The 19853-nt window shown below is 36.9% G+C and overlaps 1 protein-coding gene across 2 annotated transcripts in view; it reads right to left on the reverse strand.

Annotated features, from left to right (window-relative positions):
- LOC129742500 (nyctalopin-like) overlaps positions 1 to 19853 on the reverse strand; it is a 470518-nt gene that overhangs the window by 99267 nt on the left and 351398 nt on the right. For both annotated transcript variants that reach the window (XM_055734402.1, XM_055734401.1), the window contains one exon: positions 18094 to 18120. The gene's annotated coding sequence lies outside the window, so the exon portion shown is untranslated. The remainder of the gene's footprint in view (positions 1 to 18093; positions 18121 to 19853) is intronic.

Genomic DNA, 19853 nt, shown 5'->3' on the forward strand with positions numbered 1-19853 from the left:
TTGGCTCAGTAGTTTCCAAAAATAGTTTTTATTTTGTCAGATTTTCAAAAAACCCTCCCCCTCCTTTGATACGGAGCAGTTTGAAAGCATTTTAGAAACCATCTCCGACCCCAAAAATTTTTGCAAACTAAATTTTGCATTAATCGATTTAGTAGTTTTCAAGTCTATAGACAGACTGACAAACAAACAAATATCAACCCCCCCCCCCCCCCCCCCCCCCTTCTACCTAAGTGTCCAATTTATTCAAAAGGAAAGAGTCTTTCAATACAACATTTAAAATAATTAGATGAAAATCTATTTGCCAAACAAATAAACCATCTCAGCATCTTGAAACATTTATATTTATAGATTTTTGACCAAGATTGTTCAAAAATTGTTCGAATAAAATAATATTTTTTAACATTTTGTAAAGTAGCCCCCTTTACAAAAACGGTAAACGTATAGAAATCTTTAAATAATCTCATGATATCAAAAATTTCGTTATGTGCCAAATTTGGTCAAAATTTTTCAAAATCTTCAAAGTTTCCGAGTCTATAGGGAACAAACAGATAGACAGACAGACAGACAGACACATTCATTTATACATTTGTTATTGAGTGCCCAAGTAAGCACCAAGTCAGCGCAACTTTGCTCACTTAAATCTAGCTAATTGACCTTGTTGTTGATATGTGTTCAGTTTACCATAAAACAACAATTTACCACAGTTTTTCATCAATTGATAATTCAAATATACTGTTTTAAACTATCAATAAAATCAATGGTGATGATGTTTTAAGCTCATCTTGGTGTAAAAGCCTATTTCGTTTGATCACTTTATACAACACAAGTGATGAATAGCCACCTCAAAATTTAATTTAATTTTTATTCGTGTTTCAATAAATATCTGGTAACCATTTTTATTAAAATTACAAGGTATTGGTTCTAAGAACACATTTGTGTAAAAAGCATCCACTAAAAACTTCGCACATCTCCAAAATTTATCAAAACATAGTAACTGGCGTTTTGCCTCGCAAGGGCATTATAGACAGAAGTACCAAAGATATTCTATTCTATCAAGATACCCGGCTGAATAGTTTTTCGAACAAGTAGTCTGGGACGTTAACTTTTTGTTTACGGTGCTGCCATCAGCGAAAAAGTCTTCAAGCTTCCAACTTGCATTCAAGCTTGCAAACACATATTGCCTCTGACCGACGAAACATCCAAGGTGAGTATGTATAGGAGGTGTACCGAATGTCGGATTCCCAAATCAGTCATGTTAGTTTTGCAAAAATGGATCTCTCCAGTTCAAGGTCGATATTCGAATGTTTTGAGGATAAAGACAAATGGTCATCAGAGCAAAACCAACCAATTTAGAATTATTATCATGTTTTTTTAAAGCAGTTATTCGTTAGTCATAGCAAAGACGGTAGAATTTGTGTTACTTAATACAATTAACTCTAGAGAAAATTCATATTGTAAGGTCCCGTGCTTTCAAAGTTAAATTTATTTTCTCCTTTCAACTAAACATACATGATTGAAGAACTAAGGATAAAGTGCTCACGGTTCTAGGGAACATTTCGACCAGATGTTCCCGCAGTTTGGTTTTTTCATTGATGATGGATGATGTTGAGATAGGCAGCTCCAATTTGCAAACAAAAATCTTAATAATTAGAATGGAATAAATAGAAATGCCGCATCGTCGTCAGCTGCACTTCAGCGGAAAACGAATTCTTTGGTGGCTTATTTTTGGTATCGATTCGTTTTTCTTTGAGCAATTCTCTAATCACCGATAAGCTCTTGTAGGGGTTTTGTGTAATTTTTAAGTTCTTCTTCTAAGTTTTTGCAAGTTTTAGATTAGATCGGCGACGGCATGTAGGATTCCGGGAACTTGAACGAATGATGTCCATGAGCAAATACATTCGGAAGTAGTTCTGCACTTTGAACGATGTTCCAGGAAAGGGTCAGCGTCACGTTCTGGGGGCCACTGAAAAATAAAAAGATCGAAAACCAATAATCTCATAAAAGTTAGAAATTCACTTCAAACCATTGCCATCGTCCCAGAATAAGGAGTAAGTGTTCATGTTCTTGAAGTCCTGCAGGGAGTTTTCGCCTCGCAATATGATTTTGCCTCGTTTTGTTCCGTCTGGCAGGGGTGCCAGGTGGTTTTGACAAAAATCAGGACACCGCCATGAAAAAAATCAGGATTTTTCAGGACACCACTAAATAGATGAAATAACATGCAGCTCTGCTTAGATTGCATAACTAAAGGCGAAATACAGGTGCTGAAGACGCCTCAATGTATGCAACTAAAGTGAGAAAAACCTTGACTGGCCTGAAGTTAATATCGGAAACCACTATTCAAATATCATTTGAACCAAAGATTATCATCGGTTAAACTGGTAAAACGATTTTGTTACAGATTTGTTTGATTTTCTCACCATTTAACAATAAATTTCGCTACAGTTTAGACATGTTCAGAAAATCAGGACAAATCAGGACGTTTTGAAGGTCATTTTTTAAAAATCAGGACAATTCAAGCGTTTTTGAAAAATCAGGACGGCCTCTCGAAAATCAGGACAAATCCTGAAAAATCAGGACACCTGACACCCCTGCCGTCTGGTCAAATACAGGAATAGCTGCTTCGCGCTCCAGTTGAACAACCTTGAGATCGAACGTCAGGACGCCCAGATCGTTCTTTTCTCGGGAAGCGCTAAAGTCCAGAACATTTTCTGCAAGATTTAATCGAAAATTGAATCACTCTCATCCCAAATCAAAGATGCTTACGTGGTCTTTTTTCTCAATAATATCGTGTAGTTGAGATTCCATTTCAAACTTACACTAGCACTTTGACGGTGTTGATCCGAGTCGGAGTTCCGTAATCGTTGAAGAAAGTTGACGCAAAGCAGCAGAACGTTCCATCGATTGTGATGTAAACAAAAACTCCAAAGCATGCTGTTAAAATTTTCGAATTAATGGTTAAAGTCTAATTCGTCAATATTATTTTGGCGCTAGTGTTTTGTCCCCAAAATTTCTCAGAAGCCGATAGTACCTGGAAGTACCCTAAATGGTCGAAAATCTGATAAAAGTTTCATGCTATTTTCATTGATATAGAGCATTTTAAAGTTCAGCAGAAGCCGCCATTTAGGACTTTAAAATTACTTCAGAAAGCGAAATTCAACTTCTAATCGTTTAGCCCTTTATCCCAATACCAATCCCAATAGATTTTTATGGTGGATGTTTCATGAGATTGTCAGTAATTTACAGCTTTGAAAAGAAATGCGGAAGCCACCATCTTGGAATAATGATGGCGTCAAGCATCTTTTTTTTCTGTTGGGCCTTTTCACTCAAAACTTATATTGTAGAGATATTCATATCACTTCCAGTGTTTGAAGTATTTCAAGGATTTTTCTATTTTTTTTTATTATTTAACTCAAAAGCAACACACATGGATTATCAAAAATGTGTTAAAATGGGAAATCCAATTCAAAAATTTGCAATGCAGCCAAAGCATGCCCTGTTTTGACATCTTGATCGAGAACTTGGCCAAAAATCTTGGTTATATTAGGGTTACAAAATTTAAGAAAAGTCCAGTCCAGTTCGGTTGTCCAGGTCTTTAAGCTTGCCCAGATTTATTCAACTTATTTGCCAAATAGAAAAAAATAAAAACAAATAGTGTGGTAATGTTTTCTTTTATTTATGCGTTCAAACGAATTTTTTTTGTGTCAGTTTTATAAAAATAATCATAAAAGGTTTCATGGAGGCCTAAAATCCGATTCAAATCTGCTGATAAATATGGTTAAAAATATTCCAGTTTTTTTGGGTTTTTTTTAGGTAGTTTCGGGATTATGATCAAATTGTCCCGGATATTGTCCGGATTTTTGGTCAACTGCTTTTAAATCATATGCCAAATTTTGCCAAGATCAAATAGCCTGGATTATTCCAGCCTAGATACGAGCTAAAAAAATCAAGCAACAAATATATATTTGACTCATCTTTGATCTCTTAAAATCTTTTTTTAAACCGAATTGATCGCTTCAGAAGCGCATTTCCAACAAGCCGATGCCCAAACATGGGAACAAGTGCAAAATACACATAAAATTTCGCAACAGCGGGATCCCAAAAACAGCCACGCTGAATGGGCCAATAAATGTCATCCGCGCTCAGGAAAGTGCAACTCGACGGTTGCAACTTTTCTTAAATTGTGGGGAACGCGCTTTCCATTTCGGTTCCTTTTATCGTTTTAATGCGCTCTTTTCATTCCCCACTGTTTGCAAAAACTTCAAGAAGCATGTTATACGGTTTTACTATAGATTTTTTATTCCCTGGTTCTTCCTCGTTTCAGCTTCAGCTCCAGCGCGAGTTAAAAAATTTCGACTTCCTTATAAAGTCTGTTGGTATTCCACACTAGTTACTTGCCCAAAGCACAGACACACCAGGATAGGAGCAGGGAGGGTTCCTCCTCATACAAAACGCCCCGCCACTTTGCTCATAAACATCTCACGTACTTATTTATGGGACTGCCAGAGATGAATATTAATGATTTGCTCGCGCGATGGGTGGTTGTTGGCCCAGGTTTGCTGGATGTTTGCTTGCTTTTGCCCAGAAAACCAGAAAGGATTGCCGGCTGACACTGATAGTTACTGTTCTGGAAGCAACTGATACTTACCGACTGCAGATGTTGTCTTCTCCCATTCCCCATCCCGGAGTAAAACTGCTGAACTGGAGCTAATGCTACCGGTGGGGAAGTGTTTCTACCGGTAGTTTAGATATCGGACAACTTGAATAACACTAGATTGAATTTTATGAATCGTGTCTGAATAAATAAGGTGAGAAAAAAAAAACATTTGAACTGAAACATTTGAAATCTTCGGGAATTTTTCAACAGTGTATATTGTTCAAACTTCAACAAAAAAAAAACGTTCGAATCGACTTAATTCTTGATGGTTTATCATAAAACCGATCGTATGAACCACAAACATATAGGGTAGAATGAGGATACTTGATTCCTTCGCTATATCTCGAAACAGGAATGTCTTACAAAAATCAAATGTTCTAGAAAAATGTGGCAAACAGAACAAAACAACAATGCTGTTATCTCAACAAGTTTTAAAAATTAATATTTTCGAGTAATTGAACTAAGTTTGAAGAATTTTACAAAATGTGATTTGAAGATCTTTTTTTATTACTTTAAAATATTTCCCACATGAAAAAAATTATTACAAAAATATTTATTCCAATATGTCAATCGTTAGAGTATAATGTGAACTTCATAATGCCACATTTTCAAAGCAATAGTAAGCTCCCAATTTTTTTAAAGAAGAAGTTAAATTAGTCGGATTAAATGGTTTAAGTCGGATATGATAAAAAGTCCGCCATGTTTGCAGATTTTGAAGACGATTTCGTTCCTTTGCTTTCTTCCGCGTGGGTCAAGCGAGAGAACAGCTTTGTTGTTCTCTCTGTGACCAGCCGTGCAACCAGATTGTTAAGAATCAGATGGTGTATTTGCAAGAATTGTCCAATGACAGAGGCAGCTAATATTGTCGCTGGCAACGGTTCGCGTGCGTTGAGAAAAAAAATCTGGTGCTCTCTTGCATTCTTTTAGTATTTATGAATATAGTGTCCTTTATCTTCCAAATCGTATAAGCATATCGCTTTAGCCAGAAGTTGAAAATATGTATGTATATTGCCTCCACTTTGGTAGGTAAATGCTGTATTTTTTCGAGTTTCATACGATCATTCCATCATGTATATGAGACGTATAACAAAGTTGTAGAGAAATATACCTACAAAAATGTTTGCTGGGGAGTGAATTCTTGGAAACTTTTAATAATCATAAATCCTTCTTCTGAGTGAAGACCTCGAGTTTCCCTCAATCGTATATTCCAAGCCAAAATTAAGTCGCAATGCATAAAACTTTCTGACTTTTCTAGGAATGAAAAATCCTACAATTTTTCATTTTTAGGTTTTTGAAATTCAGTCAACATTTCAGTTTAGCGAAAAAAAAGGCCTTTTAAGCTGCCTGGTCCATATACATAGATAACTGTTTTTGGTTAAAAAGTTTTGATTACTGACTCGATTTTCAATACAATGAAATTTGATAGCTGTCTAATTGTCAAATTTTTCGAAAAAATTTCGGTCTTATTTTTTGGGGTCTGATGAAACCGCGCTAAAAGTCAACATAATCCTTAAAATGCGTAATTTCCTGAAAAATAAACTAATGTTGGCAAAAAAATGTGCCTTCATAAATATAAAGCGTTTTAAAAAAAATAAAACTGTTTAGTTTTACAGACTGTATCGTCTAATGACAGCAGTTTTAATATGTAGTATAAAGTATTGAAGATTGTAGTTTTGTTCTGAATCAATGGTATTAAAATTGGATTTATTTTAAAAATGAATATAATATCAGTAAACTAAGCTCGATAAGCTATTCCAACTTAATTTAAACATTTCGAATTAAATGTGATGAATTATGGGTATAGGGTGTATTTTAAAAGTATCAAATCTAACTTACTTACTTACTTAATGATCCCGCGCTGATCCTCCGGTGCATAGGGCCGTGGTAAAAGACCTCCACTGTTGACGATCCGGAGCCAGCGTCTTCACCTGGTCCCAGTCAAGACTCTCGTCGACAGTTCGGATTTCAGCGGCTAGGCTTCGCCGCCACGAGTTTCTGAGTCTGCCTCTTCTTCGATGTCCTTCTGGATTCCAATCTAGCGCCTCTCTGCAAATCTCATTTTCATCTTTTCGCAGCGTGTGCCCAATCCATCTCCATTTACGATCCCGAATCTTGATTTCTAGCGCCTTTTGATGACACCGGCGATGTAGTTCCTCATTCGAGATCCAGTTGCCAGGCCACCAAGCGCGGATGATATTCCGCAGGCAGCGGTTTACAAATACTTGCAGTTTTCGCGTCGTCACCGCATATGTGCACCAAGTTTCGCACCCTTACAGCAATACGGATTTGACGTTTAAGTTGAAGATTCGAATTTTCGTTCGTGGAGAGATCTGGCGTGACCGCCAGATGTTTCGGAGACCCGCAAACGCAAATCGGGCCTTTCTGATCCGGGTTTCGATGTCTTTCCTGGTACCACCATCAGGCGTTATCTGGCTACCCAGATACTGGAAGCACTCCACATTCTCAACTTGTTTCCCAGCTATCATGAAACTGGAGGGATTTCCTGTGTTGATCTCCATCGACTTGGTCTTTCCGACATTGAATTTGAGACCTGCTGCCTTGGTACTTTCGGGGAGGTCGTCGAGTTTGCTCTGCATGTCCGGTTGTGTTTGGGCGAGCAAAATAATATCGTCAGCCAGGTCAAGGTCGTTCAGCTGCTCCATTGTTGAAGGATTCCACGGCAATCCTCCATTACGATGAGAAAAAGTAGCGGTGATAAGATACATCTTTGTCTCACTCCAGCAGTTACCGGTATTGATTCGGACAAGACACCGTCGTGCAAGACCTCGCACGAAAATGCCTCGTATTGTGCTTCGATGAGATGCACTAGTTTCTCTGGGACCCCTCGTCGCCTTATAGCCGCCCAGATGTTTTAATGGTTTAGTCGGTCGAATGCTTTTTCGAAATCAAAAAACACCAGCAGAAGAGAGTCCTGGAATTCGTTGATTTGTTCCAGTATGATTCGTAGCGTTGTGATGTGGTCCACACATGATCGTCCGGATCGGAATCCAGCTTGTTGCCGTCGGAGTGTAGCGTCGATTTTCTCCTGGATCCTGTTCAGGATCACTTTGCAGAGTACTTTGAGGGTTGTACAGATCAAAGTTATGCCACGCCAGTTACCGCACTCTGTCAGGTCTCCTTTCTTCGGGACCTTTACGAGGATACCCTGCATCCAATCGGTCGGGAATGTTGCAGTATCTAAGATGTCAGCGAAAAGACGATGCGACATTTGTGCTGACAGGGCAGGGTCGGCTTTCAGCATTTCAGCAGGGATGCAATCGATATCAGGTGCTTTGTTGGATTTCATGTTTTTGATTGCCGCTTCTATTTTAACCAGCGAAGGCGCTTCCGAGTTGACGCCATTTATGCGACTTACTGTTGGCGCTTCGAGCTGCGGATTCTGTTGGCCATCGCTATTCGTGACTCGGAAGAGTTGTTCGAAGTGCTCAGTCCACCGTTTTAGCTGATCTGTTCGATCGGTCAATAACTGACCTGCTCGGTCTTTCAGCGGCATTCTTGCATTTGTTCTCCTCGTATGCCAGAGTAAAGCAAAACTTGCCCGGATTGTGTCTTGTGTTCTCCAGTATTAGGCCAACGTACTTCGCTCAGTCCCAGAATTTCAAGCTTGAGGCGGCTAGCCTCTCTAGCAAGTTGCTCCAGTTTGCCTTGTTGGGCAAGGGTTAAAACGTTCCAAGTTCCAATTCGTGTCCGTGTTTTCATGCTAAAAGTCGTCGCCAAAGTTCCAGGTCGGTCATTTCTTTCGGATTCCGTAACAATTTCTGAATCGGGAGCAGTAGGTTGTTAGCCTAAAGTCCCTATCCCGCGATGGGGCTGCCATCTTGGACTTAGCTGGCGGGAGCCGCATTTCATAAATTCAGCCGCTCACTGCGAGACAGACGCTGTTTGAGCCTCCCCTGACCTGGAGAACAGACGCTCGGTGTTGTTGCACGCCGCCCCTGACCTGGGGAACAGACGCGTGCAGCCACCGTCTCAGTCTGCATGCGACCAAAGCATCCACCGGGGTTGGGTACCCGATCTCCGCTTAGGTTACTCGCATCCCAGCCGGTACCACGGGGATGTAGAGATAGGAGTTGTGAATAAGAGGTGATATGACCACTATGGGGTCTCGTGTTGCACATTATCCATCGTTTACCAACCAAATATTATAGTGGTTCTTTATTTGTATCAATGCTATGATAAGTCTTTATCAAATAAAATCGAATATTTTTTTTCATGTTGATTAAATTAATCTTTTACGATAAACCAAGAAATATCATAAAGCACGCTTTTGTACGTCTGTCAATTTTTTCGCCACGTTAAACTTCATCACCGACAAGTCGGTGTTATAGTTGTTTGGTGCTCGTTTTTATATTTTTTTCTACTACTATTGTTACACTGAACCGTTTTGGGGTGATTATTTCCAGTTCATAAAGTTCGTGTTCCCCGTTCCAGATTTCCTGTACCTTAGTTTTGATGGATTTTTCCCATTGATACTTCTACTGACATAAAAAAAATCTCCAAAATAAAAACTTTCAAAGTGAGTAATTTTCACATTTCAGAACGTGAGTTGTTTCTTACAACTCTCAAGTAAACATCGGGATAATGACTTGCATAATATTTGCCCGTAGCATGGCTGGATGATTTTCAACATCAGCTTTAATTTAGCAGAACCATGAATCTCGGCAATATTGGTCGTAATCCCTTGGTTCTGGTTTTGGTTCCTGGTGGATTGAGCCAATGGGTAATGTTTGTTTGCCGAACAGTTACAGGGAACATATATAATTATATCTGTCAAAAAAAAAAACGATCTCCCAGAGAATGTACGAGTAGGTCCTTCATCGCGCCGGGACGACAAAGTTTTTTTTTTCATTCAGATTTTGTTTGGTTTGTTTCACTACAGAGTACTGCAATGCTCGAATGTGACGCCAAAATTAGAACAGAACCGTTTTTCCACCTTGGGATGGGAAGTGTAGTGAGATTTTCCCAAGTTGGTTGATTTACGTGTGACACAACTCATGACGCCTGGTCAGAGAGGATATTTAACTCTTTTTATACCACGTAGAAACGTAAAAAAAAATTATTTTTTTACACATATAAAGTGGCCACCACACTCCCCCAAACCAATGCTGATTGCTGATACTTAAACCAAAAGTTTAGCAAAAACATTTCATTTTGTATTAATGTCAACACCAGTCGTAGAAAAAGATTCGTAATCAAAGTAAATTGATTTTTTTATGATAATGCGTTGGAAAAAGTGTCTTAAATTCTCTTAGAATCAAGAAAAACATCCCTTCAAAAGATTTTTGAGCTTAAGTTTATACTTTTTTTTTGCTCTACAGAATATTCTCCTATAGATAGATACATTAAATATCAAACTGTATAGCTATAGCAAATTTTAGTCAAATAAACATTGTTAAGAATTTAACTAATCATAGAGTTTCACTAATCATAATTTATCTGAACACTCAATAAACTGTTAAAATATAACTTTAATGTTATGATCAAAAAACTAATAAACACATAATTAAAAAATCCCTTCAGAAGAAGCGCGTTTTTTCCCTCCCGGTTTCCTCGGACAGGGTTGACTGACAGCAAGACCAGACAGATTTCGCCAGGGTCTGTTTGAAATCCTCTCCAGTGGAACCACTTTTCCCAATTTCCCATAATAAACCCCAGGCACAAGGCAGGCAGCATCCAGCAGCCAGACTCCGGCGATGGATGACGCCGGCCGTGTGCCGGATTTGGCAACAGAGAGTTGGCAAAAGTTGGCCTTCGTCGCCGCCATTGCATTGGTCGCAGACTCTTGTGATGTGGAAAAAGGTAAACCCCTTTTGTGGATGGTTTTGTCGACGACGAGAGTTAGTGGAGAAATCCACACAACCATTTTGCACCTTTTCGGGTTTGGTTTTTGTTGGAGCACTCTTTTATGCATGGTGGTCGTTGTGTTTTTTTTTTTACTTTTGCTTTGTCCCCAACTGTTCCGAGTGAGCAAAAAGTCGGCGTCGTGCGTCGTTGAAAATTCACGGCGGCATACCGCGCCGACAAATGTTTAACGCGAGTCAACCGGCAGGCGGCACAGAGGAAGTTGACGTACAAATGTTGGGAACAACGACTTTATGTAACATTAGCCGTCACCTGTGTATTTTCCACCGCTCTTTTGAGACGCCGCCCGTGCGGCCGACTGTCGTTGATGTTTTTGGCGTTGCAGAGATGTCACCAAACGAGATTGAAATACAGTGAGAATATTGCACCATTTCTGGTTTTTGAGGAAGAGTTGCCAAACTTAAGAAATTTTCAAAGAAATGCAGTCAAACAATTTTTCATCCTTAATGATCATTTTTGTAGATTTAATCAACCTTAAGCTGGTCGTACCGCTTTTTTGCACAAGAATGAACAGAAACGGCTAAAGGGTGATACGGTCAAAATTTGGTCAAGGGAAAACCCGTGTAAATCGGTGAAATCGTTTATTTAAAAAAACAAATAAAATTAATTTTTCAAGTTTTATTAGTATAAAATTCAGGAAAAATATTCAGTTAGGCTTCAACTTTTTCAAATCCGAATTGCCGGGTCTTACGCTTAACCCCTGCCATCAGATTTTGTACAGCCACCTTGTCCACCTTCTTCGCCGCAGAAAACCAGTTTGCCTGGAACTGCTGCTCGTCCTTAGCAGTGTTTTTGGTCTTCTTAAGGTTTCGCTTGACAATAGCCCAGTATTTCTCAATAAGGCGGAGCTCAGGCGTGTTGGGAGGGTTCTTGTCCTTGGGAACCACCTGCACGTTGTTGGCGGCGTACCACTCCATGGCCTTTTTACCGTAATGGCAAGATGCCAAATCCGGCCAAAACAGTAGGGAACAACCGTGTTTCTTCAGGAAAAGCAGCAGACGTTTATTCAAACACTCTTTCACGTAAATTTCTTGGTTGACAGTCCCGGAAGCTATGAAAATGCTGCTTTTCAAGCCACAGGTACAGATGGCTCCCCAAACCAGATATTTCTTCGCGAACTTTGACAGTTTCATGTGCTTGAAAGTATCTTCTACTTTTCCCCTTCCTTTTGCCGTATAAAACTCCTGTCCCGGAAGCTGCTTGTAGTCGGCTTTGACGTAGGTTTCGTCTTCCATTACCACGCAGTCAAACTTCGTCAGCATCGTCGTGTACAGCCTCCGGGATCGCGCTTTGGCCGTCGTATTTTGTTTATCATCGCGATTTGGAGTCACTACCTTCTTGTAAGTCGATAGTCCGGCTCGATGCACGGTTGAAGACGATACCACCCAGCTTATTTGAGGCATCTCGGAGTGAGAGGTTAGGGTTTCGCTCTAAACTACCGGCAACTCTCTTTGTCATCTCAGCGGCTACCGGTTTTCGATTTCCCCCCGATCCAGACTTCCTGGCTGTCGAAAAACGTTCCCCAAACACTTAAATTACATTTGTAACGGTTGATTTGGCAACTTTTAGCGATTTTGCCAGCTTTGAGTGCGAGTAGCTCGGATTTTCACGATGCGCGAGCAAAATTTAGATACGCTGCTCTTCTTCCTTGGACGGCATTTTGACAACTAAAGAGTGAATTCTAAAATCAAAATAGGAGCAACATTCTACACACACACACACACACACACACACACACACACACACACACACACACACACACACACACACACACACACACACACACACACACACACACACACACACACACACACACACACACACACACACACACACACACACACACACACACACACACACACACACACACACACACACACACACACACACACACACACACACACACACACACACACACACACACACACACACACACACACACACACACACACACACACACACACACACACACACACACACACACACACACACACACACACACACACACACACACACACACACACACACACACACACACACACACACACACACACACACACACACACACACACACACACACACACACACACACACACACACACACACACACACACACACACACACACACACACACACACACACACACACACACACACACACACACACACACACACACACACACACACACACACACACACACACACACACACACACACACACACACACACACACACACACACACACACACACACACACACACACACACACACACACACACACACACACACACACACACACACACACACACACACACACACACACACACACACACACACACACACACACACACACACCCACACCCACACACACACACACACACACACACACACACACACACACACACACACACACACACACACACACACACACACACACACACACACACACACACACACACACACACACACACACACACACACACACACACACACACACACACACACACACACACACACACCTTCAAAATGAGGAGTGTTCAGGTTTTTCAAATGCAAAATTGAAAGAAATACGTCAAGTTGATTGATATTGACCAAATTTAGACCGTATCACCCTTAAATACCCCCAACTTTCCCTTGCTTCCCTTGCAACCGAGAAATTCATATAACCTATAAATATATATAATAGCCGCAATTAACCCGACTTCCCCTAAAATCGAGCGATATGTTGAAAAAAAATCATTAGATATTAGGATATATTGACAGTTTTACACTAACCTCAAACCATGGAAGAACAGAATCAATTTTTGAGAAGGGCGCACGATAAACGCGATTTTGCGGTACTAACATCGACAAATTCGCCCTGTGGGAAAGCGACATACAGACGCTCGTGTTTTGATTTTTTTGGGTGTTCAGGGCTGCCAAGTGCATTGATATTTGGAAAATGATTACATTTTTTCAATTGCATTGTTATTGAAAAACATTTTCATCAGTACTGAGAATTTGCAACTTTTCCGTCGATTTCTATTCGAATATGAAATTAAACACATCATTTATCTACATGAAATAACAACTTACTGTATCGCACACTTAAACGATGTAGCAAATTATGTTGATATGTTTAAAATTATCAGAGCATGTAGGTGATTATTTTCAAAGTCAACATAGACGGGGCTTTCATTAATTTACTTGTTTGTAACAGTGAATGACTTTGTATTCGTTTAGAAGTTAGAAACAACTCATTTTAACCTACCAAGCAGTACATAAAAATATACTTCAGATGTTTTGAATTCACCTTGAAAATTCATTAGCAAAAGATGGCTTATCTTCATCGATTCAGGAGCGCCCCGTAATTAATTCAAATGTTAAGCTCTTGATAGTTATAAATTTAATCAATTCAGAAATATGTATTATAATCAGTTTTAAACAAGCAAACACCAATTTTAGTAACGAACCTAGCATCACTGGTGAGACCGCCTTTAAATCAAAATTTGAGGTTATGGCTGAGGCCAATTTTTCGCCAATACTATCGTCCGTATATACCCTTAAATATAACAAATGACAATGCATCAGAAAATGCACAAAAATGAATGGAACCGCTGTAAAATTTATTGCTAAAGCGAATAATGAACACCGCTTAGCGTTAAATTGATGAGAAGAGCCTCAATCACTCCGAGAATGCAATTTAACAGATGCAAAAATATTGAGTCAGGTGGAAAACTCATTGCTGAACCGAATGGAGAACACCGCTCAGCACTCAGTTGTCGAGGAAGGTCTCATTTCCCCCAATTTTCCCTAATTTCATCCATTAACTCATACAATATGTACCTGGAAATCTTAGTAACAAATAAGCAAGCATCAGAAAAAGTACAAAATCATTGAAACATTTGTGAAACTAACTGTTGAATAAAATATTGGAAACTGCTTATTTTCTGTTGATGAATGCAGTCTCAATTGCCTCATTTTCCCCTTAATACTCGCAATATATTAAAAAAAAAAACTTGTAACATTCTCGAATGCATCAAAGTGCACATAAACAATTGGATCATGTGAAAAACAAATTTTTGAACAGAATGATGTATATATCAGTTATCAATTAATCAGTCATTCCATTTTCTGACGCATTCTCAATTGTCACAAAGTTTTTTCTAAGTATATGGCATGATTCTAGAGGAATTTAGGGTAAAACGATTCTTTAGATTGAATATACTTCTAACAAATTTCGAAAAAAAATATAAAAAGATAATTAAAATATTTAAGTTTTGTTAGTGGATGAAGTGATTCTCCTTTTTGTTTCTTTTAATTTGTTGTTTCATTGTGATAACTGAATAAGATCGTTTTTGGAAACCCTTCAGTGCAATTTAACTCTTCGCCTCAGTTTGCCTCAGTTTGCCTCATTTCTCTGCAGAATGACCATATTGTCACGCAAAATCACACGAAGAAAATACTATTCTATACCATTGTATACAATTCAACCATGCTCACATATTTTTAATGAGATAACTTTACAATAATACTAAAAGTTCTGAAAACCTTAAGCTGCCTAACAGGTTATTTCTGTGTCTCTTCAATCAAATGTTTTTGACTGTTGTTTTCAGTCAAGTATGTTCTTATTCAATTTTTGGTACTTCGGCGAGCTACGAAATTCAAAGTAGAACAATGTTCAGACAGAAATATAAGTATTGTTAGGGGGAAAGACCAAAGCTAGAGTGCCCCGGGTAGAAGAAATTGAATAGTTGTTGAAAATGTGTTCGACCCGTCCGTTTTTCAATGTGGGTAGGAATGCGATGGGTTTCTTCAATGTTTCCTATCAACATTATAACGGAGAATGGGCAAAGAATCACACAAGTAACTCGAAGAATCAAAATATTAGAAATCTTAAAAAATACATGTGTTGTAAAAATCGTAAAAATGAACCAAATATTTAATTTCGGGGAAGATCAGACGACCCCCGGCGCAAACCCGTCAGATAATAAAAAAGATCCACAACTATTTTATTCATTTTTGAGCATTTTCTGAAGCATTGTTATAATGTTTTTTTTTTTTCAACATATCACTCAATTTTGGGGAAAATCAGGGTGATTGCGGCTATTCAGCGATAAATTTTATATTAAATCACTTGATTTTTGCATTGTGTATGTAAATTTCTCGATGTTTAAAGTTAAATTCATATACAAATTTAAAAAAAAGCTGGAGGAAGTTGGGGATATTTAGCCGTTTCTATTCATTGTGTAAAAAATAAACAAGATCAAAGATGAATAAATCTACCAAAAATGATCATTCATTCTAAAAACTGTTGGATTACACTTTTTTTGACTGCATTACTATGAATAATTTCTTAAGTTAGGGAAAAAGTGGCAAAATAAGCCACTTTTGTAGTAAAAAACAAAAATTGAAATACACCAGTCGATTCAGCTAACATTTTTGCATAAATAAGTGTGGTTTATTTGTCTTTTTAGTTGCAAGGCAGATTGCTTCAAACGCAGTTATACCTTAACACCCCATGAAATAGGGGAAATCGGACAAATTGAGGCGCTCGGAGTCAATTTATTAGAAAGTGGTGTAGACCATTCAATTCTTTGTGTTGTTTTGCATAAGAGATGTTAGTTTTTCAGAACTTAGTGAAGTTTAGGTGATCGTCACAGGAATAGGAACCGTATTTTTGATCAAAAATCCCAACTGTGTAATAAAGAATAATAAAAAAAAATCGCCTCTCTAGAAATTCGTCGACGTCTTTCTACGGCTTTTAATCCATAAGTTTTGATAGATATAGAAACGACATTAACATGATTTCGATTGTCATCATTTTTTAAACAAACATTTGTTAAAATCTGCCGATAAAACTTCTCTTTTTGCTCGGAGTTTTATGGGTAAAGAAAAAAAAAATTTCGCATTAAAACTACGATGAAACGGAGATTTTTTTTTAAATTACACATATAAGATACATACATTATTAGTTTGATGCGGTGAAATTAAAAAAATACTCCGTAAATTGAAATTCATTAAGATTTTTTTGAAATTTTGATAACTTTAATCTTTGACATAACACACATGTGGTTGGAGTGTTCCGCATTAGACCGCTGTATGTAGTTTTGTAGGGAATTTTTAAATTCCTTAATTTTTACACCTCCAAAAACTTTTTTTGTTTGTTTTTGCTGCCTGAAATAGCAATACAAAACTTGGAAGCGATCCACCCAGTGATGAATAAGCGCAACTTGTTTTAATTTTGTATAGAAATTTGTACGGGAAAAAAAGTTTCATTTAAAAATCGCTAGGAATGTACTAAATGTTCCAATAAATATAAATTCTGATGACAAATAATTTTTGTTTCTTGCAGTACAATTCATGTGAACAAAGTACAAACCTTATTTGTACCCCAGAAAAGATATTCTATGTAATACAATTTATTTTCAATTTAAGTGTTTTTGACTCTTATTTAAAGGCTTTGTATAGCCAAAAATTGATTTATATAACCTTTGCAAAAAAATTCATGAAATTAATAATAGCTCTAGCATGCAAAGTCTGTCAGTTTTGAAATGTTCTCAATGGATTCAGATATTTTATTTTAAAATGGTTGAAATGGTGGTTTATGGATGAAATGGATATTTCATAGAATGCAAAAAAAAAAATTAAGCTTAAGAAAAGTCAAAACCAAAAATCAATAATCAAATTCCTGGATGATTTAATGTGCAAAAAAATCTTCTTCAAAACAAATTTCCATACAAAATAGAAACGCCTTGCGCTAATTCAGAAATCAACCAAATCATCTCAAATTTTACACTGATGTTTAGTGCTTAGTTTTAAATAAATTTAAACAAATTGGACAAAAGCTTGCATGCAATAAACTTGCATACAACGTGTATCGCACAACATTGAAAATCGTAATTATTATAAATCGAATTGAAAAAATCTCGAATACAAAAGGTTATACATTTCCCTTTCTCTGACTTTCACCAATTGTTTGAATTTTCGAAAAATTTATCAAATATTTCAATGAAATACTTTGAACTTTATACTGATTTCACTTTTCTGGATTTTTGGAAAAATCAAACGGGAAGAGGGGGTGACAAAAGAAGAAATTGAAATTTTTTACTAGCTTACTAGCAATTGAAAGTGATTTCAGCTAACTTCAAAAACACGATCCGCAAAAAAACTGTAATTTGGTTATGATCCTGTTAGGAGGGGCACTGTAGATTTGTCGCGCTGCATTGAAGATGTGTCGAATTTATTAATAAATGTAAGAATGCATATTAATCCGTGCACTCAAGGCGGATAACCCACAAACCATACCAAAACAAAAAATTTAAGTCTGTTCAATGGATAAACCCCTTAAAATAGTCTTTTGTCAGAAAAAAGAGACGTCACTATTAAAATTGCTTCGTGATTCGAATAAGTCTTCTATAGAAACAAATTGAACCTGTCATATGAAATAATTTAAAAAGATATGGATAATACATTTTAAATTTAATCGAAAAAAACTTTTTGAAATCAATGAATCAAAAAACTAAAATGGAGTTATTTTTTTAATGTTTTATGAAAAATGATTTATCATTTACTCACCTTCAAAACGCTTTGAGATTATTTTTCCTAAAAAAAAGAAAGAAACAAATTTTTCAGTCAGTTAAATTATAAGATAATTAATACGTTATGAATTAATTTAAATATTAATTAATTATAATTAATTAATAAACCTTAAGTTTATCCAGTTTAATATTAGTTAACCTATAAATCATATTTTTGCAGAAAAAATCATCATTAAAAATTCAAACTGCGAGAAAAATTGTCCCAACTAGCAACACTTCCGGATGCACTTGTTGGGGGCCGAAGCAGACACCGGTATTGTTTCGACGGAATTTCTAATGAGCTACGACATGGTTTGGTCAATTAACCGAACAACTCACCCGGTGAGCCATAACATGTAGCAACGATACCCGAATACGCAGTTAGCTCATCTGAACAGGTGTAACATTCGAATAAAAGAGAGAAAATGTCAACCATAACTACTGTTAGAATGTTTTAGCGCTATATTGTGTTTTAATTGTTTGAGACAATTCAAATCACAATAGAAAATTTTGCTCAGCCAACAAGTGCAACGAAATATATTTAGAAGTTCTCGGAAACGCTGGCAAATCCCGAATCCAACTTCAGCGTGGCAAATTTTCCGGCTGATTCACATCATTTGTGCAAACTTCAAGACAAACTCGGCTCTTGCTCTCTAGAGGTAGATTTGTTGTTTTAGGGGAAGCCATCTTCATCAACGTTCCGGTTTAACATTTTTGGCAAACGATGACGACGTCGAGATGTGCAATTTTGAACATTTTTGCCACCACTAAATGGCGCGGATGAAAATCGACGGACGAGAGCGTCGTTTGCTCGTTTGTCGAATCGTCGTCGGAAGGTGAGTTTATCAAATGTTTGTTTTTGTTTTTAGTGTGCACTGTACACATTTTCCTGGACCAGATGCCTCGGAATTTGTATCCTGTGTGATAAAGTACGCGAAACATTTCTACTTCGGAAAATCCAACCCGAGATCATCGTTTTGTGGGCAGGAGTTTTTCACTTAAGTCTATTTTGGGGAAGGAAATATGTATGAGTATAAGTATAAGTATAAGTATAAGCATAAGTATAAGTATAAGTATAAGTATAAGTATAAGTATAAGTATAAGTATAAGTATAAGTATAAGTATAAGTATAAGTATAAGTATAAGTATAAGTATAAGTATAAGTATAAGTATAAGTATAAGTATAAGTATAAGTATAAGTATAAGTATAAGTATAAGTATAAGTATAAGTATAAGTATAAGTATAAGTATAAGTATAAGTATAAGTATAAGTATAAGTATAAGTATAAGTATAAGTATAAGTATAAGTATAAGTATAAGTATAAGTATAAGTATAAGTATAAGTATAAGTATAAGTATAAGTATAAGTATAAGTATAAGTATAAGTATAAGTATAAGTATAAGTATAAGTATAAGTATAAGTATAAGTATAAGTATAAGTATAAGTATAAGTATAAGTATAAGTATAAGTATAAGTATAAGTATAAGTATAAGTATAAGTATAAGTATAAGTATAAGTATAAGTATAAGTATAAGTATAAGTATAAGTATAAGTATAAGTATAAGTATAAGTATAAGTATAAGTATAAGTATAAGTATAAGTATAAGTATAAGTATAAGTATAAGTATAAGTATAAGTATAAGTATAAGTATAAGTATAAGTATAAGTATAAGTATAAGTATAAGTATAAGTATAAGTATAAGTATAAGTATAAGTATAAGTATAAGTATAAGTATAAGTATAAGTATAAGTATAAG

This window comes from Uranotaenia lowii, chromosome 2 (genome assembly GCF_029784155.1).
Source record: "Uranotaenia lowii strain MFRU-FL chromosome 2, ASM2978415v1, whole genome shotgun sequence".
Taxonomy (NCBI): Eukaryota; Metazoa; Arthropoda; class Insecta; order Diptera; family Culicidae; genus Uranotaenia; species Uranotaenia lowii.